Source organism: Pinus tabuliformis, chromosome 6, assembly GCF_031772625.1.
Source record: "Pinus tabuliformis cultivar Carrire ecotype Pingquan chromosome 6, CPIR1, whole genome shotgun sequence".
Taxonomy (NCBI): Eukaryota; Viridiplantae; Streptophyta; class Pinopsida; order Pinales; family Pinaceae; genus Pinus; species Pinus tabuliformis.
This window is the reverse complement of record NC_142292.1, coordinates 1,717,373,009-1,717,390,236: the sequence shown is the minus strand read 5'-3', so window position 1 is coordinate 1,717,390,236 and position 17,228 is coordinate 1,717,373,009. Positions and strand designations below refer to the sequence as shown.

General features: G+C 38.7%; 2 pseudogenes; both read right to left on the bottom strand.

The window, feature by feature from the left end:
- Positions 1-1,026: 1,026 nt before the first annotated feature.
- Positions 1,027-9,612, bottom strand: LOC149265645 (cytochrome P450 94B1-like; annotated as a pseudogene).
- Positions 9,613-14,515: 4,903 nt separating this feature from the next.
- LOC149265644 (cytochrome P450 94B1 pseudogene) lies at positions 14,516-16,707 on the bottom strand (annotated as a pseudogene).
- Between the last annotated feature and the right edge of the window lie 521 nt (positions 16,708-17,228).

Here is a 17,228-nt window from a genome sequence, read left to right as displayed (position 1 = left end):
ACTGTCATGTCCAAGAATAACACCCAAATAGGGTGGGGAATTGAACTAGTGAGTTACAATTAAAGTATAATAATTAAAATATGGAATTTTTTTGCATTTTATTTATTTTAATTGAGATTGATTAATTTCACTTATATATTTATAAAATAAAAAATGGTCTATTATTTTACTTTCGTTTAATATATTAATTGATTAAATGGTTTATTATTAGTTAATTATGATTTTTATTTAATTATTTTTATTCATATGTAAATTTAAAATGTAAAAGAACTAAAATTTTGATTAGAGTAAAATAAATTATTTTTAAATAGTATTATTTTTTATTTGAATGAGGACATTCTTGTGCAAACTTAAATGGAGCTAAAAATTTAGGATATGATGGAAGTTGGTTGAAAATAAAGAAGAGTTACTCCAAAAAAAACAGACAAAGAATATTGGTCAACATATATATGAAAATCTTTTATTCAACCTGCTTATTAAAATATTTGATTTATAAATCACATTAATCTTTTTTTAATTATTTTATTTATATTTGATTTATAAATCACATTAATCTTTTTTTAATTATTTTATTTTTCTTTATATAAAATTATGTTACGTGGTATTTTTCTGAAGTACTCTAAATATTTATTGTCTAATTATTTTATTTCTATATAAAATTTGATGTAAAATTAAAGTGAAAATTAAAATATTTTAATTAAAATTAGTATAGATTTTTTTTTATTATTATCTTTCAATTTGTTAATATAAGTATTGTTTTATTATTTTAAAATATAATTTTAATTCTCAATAATGGAATGAAAATTAATTTCTTCCAAGAAAATAGGCTAATAATTATCTTTTGAAATTCAAATTTTTATGATCTATATTTAACAATTAAATTTTATTTGGGGTAATAATCAGATAAGAAAATTTTTACCACAGCCTAACCATCCAATATCATTCATCCACAAAACTTCTCCTAGTTCCATCAGGATTTCCGTGAGGTGACAATTTTTTCGGATTACATAAGGCAAAAGGCTCAAAAGTTTCATTTCAGAAGTACAGATCACATTTTGTTTATTAGCTATAAAAAGATATATCTACGCACATTTCCAACATTTTTCTTTTCAACCAGGAACATATTATGGCATTCCGATATCTCTATATCTGTGCAGAAGTTGTTTGAGAATTTCAAGGCAAGCAGCTGGCAGCGACAGTCCGTACCATCACATGTGATGTTGGTCCACTTGTAAGAGCTCAGCTTGATTGGGATGCATATGCCAGGCAGATATTGGTTAGAAGGGTCTGTGCCTTTGTCCTTTCAATAAAAGCAGGAGACAAAAGCATGACAACTTAATTGATAATTCAATTAATCAAACTTGGTTAAAACTTGATATCTGAATCAGATTCTGATGGGCGTTGGAACGGCGTTGTCGTCCTCCTTTGAACTACAACGGGAAAACCACCCTTCATGCGCGCAGTCAGGCAGTGAACGAGCTTTGGAGTTTTCCGACGCGAATCAACGGGCGGCCGCAATCTGAACATGGAAATCACAGTGGCCGCAACAAACTTCATCTGAATGAAAGCCATTTCTTTGCCCAGACAAATGCGAACTCCGCCTTGAAAGACTGCGAACTTGAAGGGACTCTGCGGGACGAAATGGCCATCCTCGTTCACCCACCTTTCCGGCTTGAATTGCAGACAGTCGGCGCCCCAGATGGCGTCCATTCGACCCATGGCGTACGGGTGATAAGTCACCCGATTGCCTTTGCCCACGAAAGTCCCGTCGGGCAGAACGTCGTTGTGGAGGGCGTGCCTGGAGTCCAAGAGGACCGGCGGATAAAGTCTCATCGATTCGCAGATTGAAGCGTGCAGGTAATGCATGTTCTGCAGCTCCTCGTAAGAAAATAGAACGCCATTAGAAGAAACGGAATCTTTATCTTGGGATCTTCTTGCGGCGATGAGATGCGCTATCTCTTTGTAAATGGTTTCCTCTACGTGGGGATGAGAGGATAGGAGCCAGAAAAACCACGTTAATGCGGATGATGTGGTGTCCCTGCCTGCCAAAATGAAACTGATGATCTTATCTCGCAGAAATTCGTCTGAACAACAGTCCTCGCGTTCGACACCCATGGCGACGGCCGGCGTATCATTTCCATTCCCTTTGCAGGTACTGTTGCTGTTCGTACTGCTGAGCGCCATGAATCTAGAAAGCAGGTCAGTTTGTTCCCTCTTCGAATCGTCGGCCGTACCGCCGCCATTGCTAATCTCACTTCTCCGACGGCGGATAACTTCCATGGCGAACCCGTGCACCACCGCAACGGCTTCGGAGAGGCGCTTCTCGGAGCCGATGTTGAGCAGCCTCTTCATCTTCCACACCAGCTGGACAGGTGCCGATGACCTCCCAGCAGGAAGCATTGCTGCCACGTCGAGCGCTCCTGCCAGCTCCGACTCATCAAAACGCGCGTCCAGCCACGCAGGATCCACCCCGAAGGGAACTTTGCAGATTGTATCGGACGCAAATTGCTGCAGAATGTCCTGCAAATCCAAGCAGCGACCCGTATCGCTGGCGTTGTGCAGCGCCGGCAGGAGTCGATCCGTGACTTTGACAACGAAATTGCGGAGAGAGCGGAATTTGAACTCGTAGCTGGCGACCTTCCGCTGCAGCTTCCAAGTGTCGCCATCGGCATTGAAGATCCCGTTCCCAAGAAGATCGTGGAGAATGGAAGTAAACGGGTTTCCTTTCGGATAATTGTCGAACCGCGTCTTCAAAATGTGCTCCAGTTTCCGTCAACACCGTCCTGTTGGGGATTTTTCTGGTAAAATCCCAAAAACAAACAAAATAAACTCCACAGAGGCAATGCTCTGTTTTTATCTTTGCTCCAGGATCTCTTGTGCACAGGGAAGCTTCAAAATAAAATGACTGAAGACAGAGTATTACACCACCATAAAAACATTTCTATTCATTAAAACAAAATGATTGATACAAACTTCATCCTCTTTGCTGAGAGGGATTCACCAAAATACTCTGCCTCTTTTACAAAATGATTTTTACACTGCTGTGTAAAATCTTCATTCACTGCTGTAAAATAAATTTACATGGATTTACTGCTGTAAAAGAGCTTTTACATTTACCGGTGTAAAACTATTTTACACATACTGCTGTAAAAAAAACATTACTTATGCAACTCCCAAAATCTCATACTCCCCCCACTGCTATGCATAATTAATTCCTTGCTTCATAAAAATTTCATGCTGCTCCCTGCTCTTTCGCTGCTGCGAGCTTCAGGTTCATCGCATGAGCAAAACTAGATGTTCATACATATTACACACGAGAGCCGGTTTTGTTACATACAAAATAAACCCAAAACAATTACATAATATACGAGCTCCATTTTTTTTTGGATATTACATTGCGTAAATATTTTTTAACACACTGACCAGACCATGCCTTTCTTTAAATGCACCATACCTTCGACATATAAAAAAATATTAAAATTTAAAACTTTCAGCTACTTTCTACGGGCATATTAATTATATTATTATCGGCGGTCAACACAAAAATTGAAATTCACTCCACGCAAAGTCATTAATGTTGGTTTGTATGCAGCTTTACACAATCAACGGACGAGAATGCTGGAGACAATCGAACGGCGGACAGAGATATCGGGAGGCCTTACTTGACTGAACAATAGCACCCGAGAATGTCAGACTTGCTTACGTATGGGGAGAGCCACGCGTCTGCACCATATTGTATCGGGCTCAAAAATACGGAAACCACTTTCACGCAAAAGCGATCCGAGATGAAAGGCGGTTTTGCTGAGTGGTTTGGGTGCATTTACTGCTGCTCCACGGGTCAACTCAACCCGCTATTGAAATTACGTTTTCAACACTCCCCTTTAATTTCAACTGCTGGGCATTCGGTCATACCCAAACACTTCCTCAAAAATTCAAAGCTTTTCTAATCCAATGGCTTTGTCAAGATGTCTGCTACCTGTTCTTGAGTCCTGCAATGTTCTAAGACAATTTCTCCATTGTTCACCAATTCTCTGATGTAGTGAAACCTTGTATCAATGTGTTTCGTTCTCTTATGAAACACTGAATTCTTTGACAATGCAATAGCTGAGCTATTGTCACAAAAAATCAATGTCGCTTTTGCCTGCTCTTGGCCTAAGCTCCTCAACATTCTTCTCATCCAAACTGTTTGACATGCTGCTGCTGTAGCTGCCACATATTCAGCCTCTGCTGTAGACAATGCTACAATGGACTGCTTCTTAGAAGCCCATGAAATGGCTCCTGAACCCATATGAAAAACATAACCGGAAGTGCTTTTCCGATCATCTACACTTCCAGCCCAATCACTATCAGTGTATCCAACCAAATCTGAATGTTCTGAGACATTATATAAAATTCCAAACATTTTGGTACCTTTGACATACCTTAAAATTCTTTTTGCTGCCTGCCAATGTGCCTCCTTTGGCCTCTCCATAAATCTGGAAATTAAACTAACAGCATACATAATGTCAGGCCTAGTTGCTGTTAAATACATAAGGCTGCCTACAATACTCTTGTACAAACTAGGATCAAAATCCTTGCTGCTGTCCTCTCTGCTGAGTTTTAATCCCATTACTGTGGGAGTGATCGCTGCTTTGCATTCTTGCATGTTAAATCTGCCCAACACTTGATTTACATATCTAGCTTGTGAGATAAAAATTCCTTTTTCATTTTGATCTACTTCTATGCCTAAGAAGTATCTCAAGAAACCCATGTCAGTCATTTCAAATTCTTCCTTCATGACTGATTTGAAATTCTCAATAAGCTGATCATCATTACCTGTCAAAATAACATCATCAACATATAAGACAACAATTAAAATTTTACCATCATTTTCTTTGACGTAGACTGTGGGTTCTCCCTCACACTTGTCAAATTCATTATCCAATAGATATGAATCTATCCTGCTGTACCATGCTCTTGGCGCTTGCTTCAGCCCATAAAGAGCCTTCTTCAATCTGCACACTTTGTGCTCTTCACCTTTCTTCTCATAGCCTAGAGGCTGTTCAACATAAACCTCTTCCTTTAACACTCCATTTAGGAATGCTGACTTCACGTCCATTTGGTAGACTTTCCATTTGTTTTGAGCTGCTATGGACAGCACTGCTCTCACGGTTTCCATTCTTACAACCGGGGCGAAAGTCTCCTCATAATCTCTCCCATACTGCTATTTGTACCCTTTGACAACCAGCCTTGCCTTCTGCCTTTCTATCTTGCCTTCAGCATTGCTTTTGGTCTTGTAGACCCATTTGACTCCAATGACTTCTTTGCCTTTTGGTAGCTCAACCAAATCTCATGTTTTGTTTCTCTCTATGGCATTCATCTCATCATCCATAGCTTCTATCCATTTCCTATCTTTAATTGCATCTTCGAAATGAATAGGATCATCAACATGACAATACAAGGCAAATAAGGAATTCATTCCTTCATCATAAATGTCACTTAGATTTCTAAATTTCTTACCTCGTTCACTTGGTGTGCAAGTGCTTGAAGACGCACTTGAATTTCCTCCTTGTGGTGTGCTTGGAGAAGCACTCTCATTTATCCTCAATGGTGTCCCTTGCTGTCCTTGTGTTGGCGCTGCTATTTGGGGATCCATTTCAGCCACCTCCTCATCATCTTCATCATGAGACAAACAGCTTTTAACATTCACTGTTTTCTCTATGCTTCCATCCCAAGCTTCCTCCTCAATAAATTGAACATCTCTGCTGACAAAAAACTTCTTGGTAGATGGGATATACAACCTGTAAGCTTTGGATTCCTCACTGTATCCAATGAAAAGACATTTCTCCCCTTTGCTGTCCAACTTCCTCCTTAGCTGATCTGGAATGTGTGCATAGGCCACACATCCAAAAACTCTCATGTGGGTGACTCCTTGCTTTCTCCCACTCCATGCTTCTTCCGACACTTTGTTCAACACTGCTTTTGTAGGACACCTGTTCAAAATATACACTGCACAATTTACAGCTTCAGCCCAATAATCATTTGGCAAATGCTTTGCCTTCAACATGCTCCTCGCCATATCCATGATGGTCCTGTTCTTCCTTTCAGCAACTCCATTTTGCTATGGGGTGTACCTAGCTGTAAACTGTTTGTGAATTCCATTTTCTCTGCAAAATCTTAGGAATTCCTTGGAGATATACTCACCTCCTCTATCAGTTCTCAAAACTTTAATATGCAGCCCGCTTTGGTTTTCCACAAATGCCTTGAAATTTTGGAATTTCTCAAACACTTCACTTTTGTTTTTAAGGAAATATACCCAAGTTTTTCTTGTAAAGTCATCAATGAATGTTAGGAAATATTGGCTGCCTGCTAATGATGGAGCTTACATCGGTCCACATAAATCTGAGTGGATGATATCTAAGGGTGCCTTTGCCCTTATGCTCTTCCCTGATGGAAAACTTTCTCTATGTTGTTTCCCCAATATGCAACCTTCACAAAGGCTGTCCGGTTTCTCTATCAATGGTAGTCCTCTTACCATTCCTTTTCTGCTTAACAAGTTTATACCTCCAAAATTGAGATGTCCAAATCTCAAGTGCCACAACCAATTTTCATACTTTGGCACGCTTTGGAAAGCCTCTTGGGTGACTGCTGCAATTTCTCCTTTGTTTTTCAAATCTGCTCTTATTCTAAGAGGGAACATCCTGTTCCTTGTCATTTTTACTTCAGCAATGCATCGTTTGCTGGGTGCTATATCCATGATGGTGCATACATTATTTTTAAAGAAAACATTGTACCCCTTATGGACAAGCTGTCCAACACTCAAGAGGTTACATCTCATTCCGGGGACATAGTAGACATCTGCTATGGTTTTCTTTTCTCCTTGCTTTGTAAATATTTTTACCTCTCCTTTTCCCATAACAGAGATTTTACTATCAGTTCCTAGTGTGACTTCTGATTTCACATTTTTATCTAGGGCAGAAAAGAGAGCTATGTTTCCTGTCATATGGTTGCTGCAACCTGAGTCTAAAAACCATATGTCTTCACTGTTTGTTTCAGCCATGTTACAAGCTAACAACACATTATTTTGGCTGCTGTTTTCTCTAGTGACATTTGCATTTTGTCTATCACTCATATCATGCTGCTTCTTCCTACATTCACTGGCATAATGCCCATATTTTTTACAATAATAGCATTGGACATTGGATTTTTCATACCTTTGTCCTTGAGCATGATGTTGGCCTCTTTGTTGGCTGCTGCCTTGGCCTTGGTTTTGATTTGGATTGCTGCCTCTTCCTTGAGCATTTGCTGGGCTGTTCCTTCCACCTCTGTTTTGACTTCTACCTCTTCCTCTCTTGTTTCCTCTGCCTTGACCTCTTCCTCTTCCAAAAGACATCTGGGTCTTGAAGGCTTGCTCTAGAGATGAGTTTTCATTTCTACTCAACCTCTGCTAATGTGTTATCAGTGATGCATGTAGCTCATCAGCTGAAAAGTTTGAGAGATCCTTTGTCTCCTCTATGGTGGTGACAATCGCATCAAACTTTGAGGGTAAGACCCTCAATATTTTCTCCACAATCCTCCTTTCTTCAATGGTTTCTCCATGAGTCCTCATCTGTGTGACCAAACCAATCACATGTGTGAAGAATGAGTCAATATTATCTGACTCCTTCATGCTCAGATTCTCAAAATCTTTCCTCAGCAACTGTAGTTTTGTTGTCTTCACTCTCTCCATGCCTTGATAGGCTGTCTTGAGGGTTTGTCATGCTTCATTTGCTGTCTTAGCTGCTGCTAACCTTGGAAACACACTCTGGTCTACTGCTAGATACAACAACATACGGGCTTTTGAATCCTTCTTCCTATTGCTCTTCAACAGATCTCTCTCTGCTGGAGTTAATCTATTAAACTCAGTTTCATCTGCTGGTTCTTCAAAACCATCTTCAACTATTTCCCATAAATCTTGAGAGGCAAACAGGGCTCTCATAGTTATTGACTAGTAGTCATAGTTCTTCCCATTAAACTGTGGGAGCTGGGTATTAAACATACCCATACCAGTGCTTGTGCTAGCCATTTCTTGCATCCTTAGTTATGCTTCAATTTCTTGACTGTGTATTTTAAAACAACTGACTGCTTCTTCAGCAACACATAAAAAAAACTTTGTGAAATACCTGAGTATTTTCTTGACTGAGCCTTCACTCTGCTGGAGAAGATTTACTGCTGCAACAAAAGACTCCTCCTTTCAGCTTCTTTGTCACGTTCAAAGAGCCTAAACTTGCTCCGATACCACTGTTGGGGATTTTTCTGGTAAAATCCCAAAAACAAACAAAATAAACTCCACAGAGGCAATGCTCTGTTTCTACCTTTGCTCCAGGATCTCTTGTGCACAGGGAAGCTTCAAAATAAAATGACTGAAGACAGAGTATTACACCACCATAAAAACATTTCTATTCATTAAAACAAAATGTTTGATACAAACTTCATCCTCTTTGCTGAGAGGGATTCACCAAAATACTCTGCCTCTTTTACAAAATGATTTTTACACTGCTGTGTAAAATCTTCATTCACTGCTGTAAAATAAATTTACATGGATTTACTGCTGTAAAAGAGCTTTTACATTTACTGGTGTAAAACTATTTTACACATACTGCTGTAAAAAAAAACATTACTTATGCAACTCCCAAAATCTCATACTCCCCACACTGCTGTGCATAATTAATTCCTTGCTTCATAAAAATTTCATGCTACTCCCTGCTCTTTAGCTGCTGCGAGCTTCAGGTTCATCGCATGAGCAAAACTAGATGTTCATACATATTACACACGAGAGCCCGTTTTGTTACATACAAAATAAACCCAAAACAATTACATAATATACGAGCTCCATTTTTTTTGGATATTACATTGCGTAAATATTTTTTAACACACTGACCAGACCATGCCTTTCTTTAAATGCACCATACTTTCGACATATAAAAAAATATTAAAATTTAAAACTTTCAGCTACTTTCTACGGGCATATTAATTATATTATTATCGGCGGTCAACACAAAAATTGAAATTCACTCCACGCAAAGTCATTAATGTTGGTTTGTATGTAGCTTTACACAATCAACGGACGAGAATGCTGGAGACAATCGAACGGCGGACAGAGATATCGGGAGGCCTTACTTGACTGAATGATAGCACCCGAGAATGTCAGACTTGCTTACGTATGGGGAGAGCCACGCGTCTGCACCATATTGTATCGGGCTCAAAAATACGGAAACCACTTTCACGGAAAAGCGGTCCGAGATGAAAGGCGGTTTTGCTGAGTGGTTTGGGTGCATTTACTGCTGCTCCACGGGTCAACTCAACCCGCTGTTGAAATTACGTTTTCAACACGTCCGAATTCCCCCCAGACGCTGCAACACGATGGTCTGCGTGGGCGACTCTGCCAGCATTTCGGCAGCCCATTCAATGTGCCTCCCGTGATTCTTCCACAACGAAAACAGCGATCCCATAAGAGTATACCGGTTGGGTCCGTACTCCAACATCGCTCCCTTGCCATTGCCACCGGTTATCAATTCGCGCAGCTTGTAGAAAAGAAGCTGCACGGAAAAACACCAACACCGACGCCATTGCAAGCAGCAGTACTAAAGTCATACTCTCCGTTGATAAGGATTTTCTCCCTTTTCTCCCTTGATTGATTTCTTGCACAAACAGGCGATGCCAATGGACATTGTTATAGAAGAGAGGTGTGATGGGTGTTGGAATGTGAACATGTGGCGCAGACATAAAACAACCAGCTATGTTGACTGTGTGCGTGTTAATGGGTGCCAACCATGCAGACACATGATCTGATTTGTATCGTTTTCTGCCAACTTGGCCGTGGCCCGTGACGCGTAGAAACCGTAGCGGTACGCGTTTCTTAATACCGACAACATTTCCATCCATATCGAGAAACTCAATATCTCGCCAACATTTTAAGTATTACCAAAATACCACTTGCCACTAAATCAAACTCGATTATCATCAAATCAAACCTAATCTGTGGTATGTAAATCAATCATGGTCAATTATGGTCTAATGTCGCATTGTGAGAAGGATTGTATCAATATGGAAATCAACCATGTCCAAGCATGTTTATTTTAGTGTTTATAATATTTATCTTAGGGTTTATATACCTTGGGTTTAATATTATTCCCTTGGGTTCATAATCCCTTGGGTTTATAATATCAATCCCTTGGGTTTATTATTCCCTTTGGTTTATAATATTAATCATGGTCAACCATGGTCAAATGTCACATTGTGACAAAGATTGTCTTCATATGGAAATCAACCATAGTCCAATGCCAAGTTGTGACAAAGATTGTCTCGATATGAAAATCAACCATGGTCAACCATGTTTTAATAATATTCATCTTAGGGTTTATATGCCTTTGATTTTTAATATTTGTCCCTGAGGTTTAATATAATTCCCTTTCGTTCATAATCACTTTGGGTTTTAGTATTAATCTCTTGGGTTTATAATATTGATCCCTTGGGTTTATAATATCAATCATGGTTAATCATGGTTAATCATGGTCAATCATAGCCGATCGTGGTGAACCATGGTGAAATGTTACATTGTGACAAAAATTGTCTCCATATGAAAATCATGGTCAACCATCGTCGGACGTTGCATTGTGATAAAAATTGTCTTGATATGAAAATCAACCATGGTCAACCATGGTCCAACATCGCATTGTGACAAAAATTGTCTCGATATGTAAATCAATCATGGTCAACCATGATCCAATGTCGCATTTTGATAAGGATTATATCAATATTGAAATCAACCATACTCAAGCATGTTTATTTTAGTGTTTATAATATTTATCTTAGGGTTTATATACGTTGGGTTTATAATATTTTTCCCTTGGATTCATAATCCCTTGGGGTTTTAGTATTAATCCCTTGGGTTTATTATTCCCTATGATTTATAACATTAATCATGGTGAAAAATAGCTAACCATGGTCAACCATAGCCAACCACAATCAACCATGTTCAAATGTCACATTGTGACAAAGATTGTCTCAATATGGAAATCAACCATGGTCAACCATAGACCAACGTCGCGTTGTGGCGAAGATTGTCTCGATATGAAAGTCAACCATGGTCAACCATGGCCTAACATCGTATTGTCTCGATATTGTCTCGATATGTAAATCAACCATGGTCTAACATCGTATTGTGATAAGAATTGTCTCAATACGAAAATCAACCATCGTCAACCATGTGTTTATAATATTTATCTTAGGGTTTATATGGCTTGGGTTTTTAATATTTGTCCCATGGTTTTAATATTATTCCCTTTCGTTCATAATCCCTTTGGGTTTTAGTCTTAATCCCTTGGGTTTATTATTCCCTTTGGTTTATAATATTGATCCCTTGGGTTTATTATTCAATTAGGTTTATAATATCAATCATGGTTAATCATAGTTAGCCATGGTGAACCATGGCAAACCGTGGTCAAATGTCGCACTGTGAAAAAATTGTCTCCATATGAAAATCATGGACAATCATGGTCAACCAACGTCGGATGTCGCATTGTGACAAGTATTGTCTCGATATGAAAGTCAACCATGGTAAACCATGGTCCAATGTCGCATTTTGAGAAATATTTTCTCGATATGTAAATCAACCATGATCTAATGTTACATTGTGATAAGGATTGTATCAATATGGAAATCGATCATGTTCAAGCATATTTATTTTAGTGTTTATAATATTCATCTTAGGGTTTATATACCTTGGGTTTATAGTATTTGTCCCTTGGGTTCATAATCCCTTGGGGTTTTAGTATTAATCCCTTAGGTTTATAATATCAATCCCTTGGGTTTATTATTCACTTTGGTTTATAATATTAATTATGGTCAACCATAGCCAACCAGTGTTAACTGTAGCCAACCATGGTCAACCATAGGCCAACGTCACGTTGTGCCAAAGATTGTCTCGATATAAAAATCAATCATGGTCAATCATGGTCAACCATGGTCCAACGTCACATTATGACATGGATTATCTCAATATGGAAATTAACCATGTTCAACCATGCTAAACCATGTTTATTTTAGTGTTTATAATATTTATCTTAGGGTTTATATACCTTGGGTTTACAATATCAATCCCTTGGGTTTATTGATCTAAAGGTTCATATTCCTAGGGTTTAGTTTTATTCCCTTAGGTTTATAGTCCTTTTGTTTTTTAGTATTGATCCCTAGGGTTTACTATTCCCTTCGGTTTATAATATCAACCATGGTCAACTATGGTTAACCATTGTCTACCATGTTTTAATATTAATCCCTAGGATTTATTGATCTAAGGGTTCATATTCCTAGGGTTTAATTTTATTCCCTTAGGTTTATAGTTCTTTAGGTTTTTAGTATTAACCCATAGGGTTTATTATTCCTTAAGGTCAACCATGGACAACCATGGTAAATCATTGTCTAACATGTTTTAATATTAATCCCATTGTTTCAAAATGAAAATCAACCATGGTCAACCATGTTTATTTTAGGGTTTATAATATTTCTCTTAGGGTTTATATACCTTGGGTTTATAATATTAATCCTTAGGGTTTAATATTATTCCCTTGGGTTGATAATTCCTTGGGTTTTTAGTATTAATCCTTTAGGTTAATATTATTGCCTTTGATTCATAATCCCAATGGATTATTATATAAACAAAAGGGAATATAAACCCTAAGGTTTTTAGTAATAATCCCTTGGGTTTTTAGTATTAACCCCTTGAGTCTATTATTTTCGTAGGTTCAGTTTATGAATCTAAGGGTTCATATTACTAAGGTTCATATTTATATTACATAATTTTAAATGAAATAATTATAAATAACATTTAATACAATAATTATTATTATAAAAATAACAATAAATTATTATTAATAATCATTATAAAAATAATAATTATTAATTATTAAAAAAATCATTTTTATTAACAAAAATAATAATAATAATATTTTTATTATAATAGCGGTTTTTTTTGGTAGATACAAATAGTATATTTATTAATGATAAATACAAATGTTACCTTTGGCTTATATCAACTACCTTAATACTTTTAATATAATTGTAATATCCCGAAGTTAAATACAAAATATTTCAATGATTGGTATGCGTTTAGATGTGGATTTAGAAGATTATTACTCTAAAATATAAATTTGATTTGGGATTATGAGAATAATAAGTTCAAATGAGAAAAATAAAGATTTAAAAATAAAGGTATGGGTTCGTGTTAGGAAGGGAAATCCAATTTCTTTCATTATTATATATGAATTGATCGCGGAAATGGAAAGATGCAGGTTATCCATAGGCTTAAAGGATGAATGTAAATTATTCAATCATAATAACTTCATTGATGATCATTGATGGATATGATCAAAGCTAATTGTTAATGTGAAGTGAAATGTAGGTGCAAGTTATCCATAGGCTTAAAGGATGAATGTAAGTTATTCAATCATGATAACTTCGTTGATGATCATTGATGGATATGATCAAAGCTAATTGTTAATGTAAAGTGAAATGTAGGTGCAGGTTATCCATAGGCTTAAAGAATGAATGTAAGTTATTCAATCATGATAACTTCGTTGATGATCATTGATGGATATGATCAAAGCTAATTGTTAATGTAAAGTGAAATGTAGGTGCAGGTTATCCATAGGCTTAAAGAATGAATGTAAGTTATTCAATCATGATAACTTCGTTGATGATCATTGATGGATATGATCAAAGCTAATTGTTAATGTAAAGTGAAATGTAGGCGCAAGTTATCCATAGGCTTAAAGGATGAATGTACGTTATTCAATCATGATAACTTCGTTGATGATCATTGATGGATATAATCAAAACTAATTGTTAATGTAAAGTGAAATGTAGGTTATCCATAGGCTTAAAGGATGAGTGTAACTTATTCAACCATGATAATTTGGTTGATGATCATTGAGGGATATGATCAAAACTATTTGTTAATGTAAAATGAAAGATAAACACTTTTTGAAACAATCGTGTCAAAGTCTATAAATATCATTTGCAATCACAAATCTTGTCAAAGCTTTTGAATACCAATGAGTCCATTCGTAAGGAAAATACATAAATTAATAATAACATGAAATTTTTTAAAATTGATTTTTTCCTTCTGCTTATTTCAATTATAATTTTTAATATAATTTTGTGAATTTTTATATTAATATATTTATATAAAAAGTGTAATTTATATTAAAGGAATTTTTATTTTCAATAAAATAAAATAAATAATTGAGATTGCAAGCCGAGTAAATATTCTTCATCCAAGGGAGAATATGAAACATTAATTATGAAATGTGGCATTGGAATTTGATGTCATTTCAGTTAATTTAATAGTTTCAAACAACAAAGAAGATAAGCTGGCATCATATTATTTCTGTGATTTCAAACCAGCTTAAAAAGCTGAATAAAGAGATTCGTGGCGAAGATCATTGAGAGAGGCGTTAGCGGGATTCCGGGTATCTGAACTCGTAGGTTACTTCTGTTATATCATATAACATTGAAAGATCCTAGTGCCATCAGAATTTCTGTGAGGTGACAACTTTTTCGGATTACATACTGTGAACGCAAAAGGCCTCAAAAGTTTCATTTCAGGGGTGCATGATACATTTTGTTTATTAGCTATAAGAAGACATATCTACGCACATTTCCAACATTTTTCTTTTCAACCAGGAACATATTATGGCATTCCGATATATCTATATCTGTGCATAACTTGTTTGAGAATTTCAAGGCAGAAAGCTGCCAACGACAGTCCGTACCATCACATGTGATGTTGGCCCACTTGTAAGAGCTCAGTTTGATTGGGATGCATATGCCAGGCAGATATTGGTTAGAAGGGTCTGTGCCTTTGTCCTTTCAATAAAAGCAGGAGACAAAAGCATGACAACTTAATTGATAATTCAATTAATCAAACTTGGTTAAAACTTGATATCTGAATCAGATTCTGATGGGCGTTGGAACGGCGTTGTCGTCCTCCTTTGAACTACAACGGGAAAACCACCCTTCATGCGCGCAGTCAGGCAGTGAACGAGCTTTGGAGTTTTCCGACGCGAATCAACGGGCGGCCGCAATCTGAACATGGAAATCAAAGTGGCCGCAACAAACTTCATCTGAATGAAAGCCATTTCTTTGCCCAGACAAATGCGAACTCCGCCTTGAAAGACTGCGAACTTGAAGGGGCTCTGCGGGACGAAATGGCCGTCCTTATTCACCCACCTCTCCGGCTTGAATTGGAGACAGTCCGCGCCCCAGATGGCGTTCATTCGACCCATGGCGTAGGGGTGGTAAGTTACCCGAGTGCCTTTGCCCACAAAAGTCCCGTCGGGCAGAACGTCGTCGTGCAGGGCGTGCTTGGAGTCGAAGAGAACCGGCGGATAAAGTCTCATTGATTCGCAGATTGAAGCGTGCAGGTAATTCATGCTCTGCAGCTCGTCGTAAGAAAATAGAACGCCATTAGAAGAAACGGAATCTTTATCTTGCGATCTTCTTGCGGCGATGAGATGCGCTATCTCTTTGTAAATGCTTTCCTCTACGTGGGGATGAGAGGATAGGAGCCAGAAAAACCATGTTAATGCGGACGATGTGGTGTCCCTGCCTGCCAAAATGAAGCTGATGATCATATCTCGCAGAAATTCGTCTGAACAACAGTCCTCGCGTTCGACACCCATGGCGACGGCCGGCATATCATTTCCATGCCCTTTGCAGGTACTGTTGCTCTTCGTACTGCTGAGCGCCATGAATCTAGAAAGCAGGTCGGTTTGTTCCCTCCTGGAATCGTCGGCCGTACCGCCGCCATTGCTAATCTCACTTCTCCGACGGCGGATAACTTCCATGGCGAACCCGTGCACCACCGCAACGGCTTCGGAGAGGCGCTTCTCGGAGCCGATGTTGAGCAGCCTCTTAATCTTCCACACCAACTGGACTGGTGTCGATGACCTCCCAGCACTAAGCATTGCTGCCACGTCGAGCGCTCCTGCCAGCTCCGACTCATCAAAACGCGCGTCCAGCCACGCAGGATCCACCCCGAAGGCAACTTTGCAGATTGTATCGAACGCAAATCGCTGCAGAATGTCCTGCAAATCCAAGCTGCGACCCGTATCGCTGGCGTTGTGCAGCACCGGCAGGAGTCGATCCGTGACTTCTTCGACGACTTTGACAACGAAATTGCGGAGAGAGCGGGATTTGAACTCGTAGCTGGCGACCTTCCGCTGCAGCTTCCAGGTGTCGCCGTCGGCATTGAAGATCCCGTTCCCAAGAAGATCGTGGAGAATGGAAGTAAACGGGTTTCCCTTGGGATAATTGTCGAACCGCGTCTTCAAAATGTGCTCCACGTTTTCAGGATTCGCCGTCAACACCGTCCGAATTCCCCCGAGACGCTGCAACACGATGGTCTGCGTGGGGGACTCTGCCAGCATTTCGGCAGTCCATTCAATGTGCCTCCCGCGATTCTTCCACAACGAAAACAGCGATCCCACAAGAGTATACCGGTTGGGTCCGTATTCCAACATCGCTTCCTTGCCCTCGCCACTGGTATTCAATTCGCGCAGCTTGTAGAAAAGAAGCTGCACGGAAAACACCAACACCGACGCCATCGCGAGCAGCAGTACTAAAGTCATACTCTCCGTTGATAAAACTACGGATTTTCTCCTGTTTCTCCCTTGATTGATTTCTTTCACAAACAGGCGATGCCAATGGACATTGTTATAGAAGAGAGGCGTGATGGGAGTTGGAATGTGAACATGTGGCGCCGACATAAAACAACCAGCTATGTTGACTGTGTGCGTGTTACTGGGTGCCAACCAGGTAGACACATGATCTGATTTGTATCGTTTTCTGCCAACTTGGCCGTGGCCCGTGACGCGTAGAAACTGTAGCGGTACGCGTTTCTTAATACCGACAACATTTCCATCAATATCCAGAAGCTCAATATCTGGAAATCCCGCCCACATTTCAAGTATTAGCAAAAATACCACTGGCCACGAAATCAAATTCGATTACCATAAAATCAAATCTAATCTAGGGATGCACGTTTTTAATCCAGAATCGATAGGGGACTTGGACCTAAATTCCTTTTTCATTACGCAATCATACAACTCGATCAGATCGGGTATATGCTGTCGAGGATAGTGCTCATCCGTGACGGTCGTAGCTAGGCCTCCCTATTGGCCTTTTCCTGTTTGCATCTGCCAGGAACGGCG